This window comes from Halyomorpha halys, unplaced genomic scaffold, assembly GCF_000696795.3.
Source record: "Halyomorpha halys isolate HHAL.00 unplaced genomic scaffold, Hhal_1.1 Scaffold618.1, whole genome shotgun sequence".
Classification (NCBI taxonomy): Eukaryota; Metazoa; Arthropoda; class Insecta; order Hemiptera; family Pentatomidae; genus Halyomorpha; species Halyomorpha halys.
This window is the reverse complement of record NW_027106817.1, coordinates 415,941-416,707: the sequence shown is the minus strand read 5'-3', so window position 1 is coordinate 416,707 and position 767 is coordinate 415,941.

Below are 767 nucleotides of genomic sequence, written 5' to 3'. Positions count from 1 at the left end.
TGTTCTTTAATATCTGCTAGGTCTTATCCCCCATTAATAATAGTTTTACAGGGCTTAAATGACAAATTAAAAAAAAAAAACTTCCTCTAAAGTAACTTTAATTAAAATTAAACTGTTCCCATTGTTAGAGATAATAAAAAATGAATAAATACAAAATATTTAAGAATTAATTGAATAATTTAAGCGAAAAAATCAATAAAAATAAACATATCTGGCCGAACATTCCCGATTTCTGTTATCCTTTGTGAAACTATTGTAATTTTGGCACGATCACAATTTATATTTATCATTGCCATATCGAAAAATACGAATTGTAATATCAAAGCTAAACAAAACTTGTTTTTTCTTAATTTTCGCCTTCCTTGGTCTTTTTTTCTATTTATTTACAACTGTATTCACATAAAAACACAGTAAATAAATTTGATTTAATATAAAAATGGAGTGACATAGGCATGTAGAGGAACTACCCATTTGTAGCGCTCTTAATCATATTTTTACACTAGAAGGTCTCGAGGCCATTTTCTTTTCAGGCGCCTCGGAGGATTGTCAGGAATAAAGGAAGAAGCAGGGTTAACAACTAGAGGGTTTTGATAATTAGGGAGTTTATAATGGAAGAATTGATATGGATATGGAACATTAAGGTCTTTATGTATGCTTTTATTTGTGACAACGTAAGGAGCATTGAGGATTTTACGAAGGATTTTGGATTGTAAGGATTGAATACGAGAGGAATTCGAAGGTTTAGTGGAGCCCCAAAGCTCAACTCC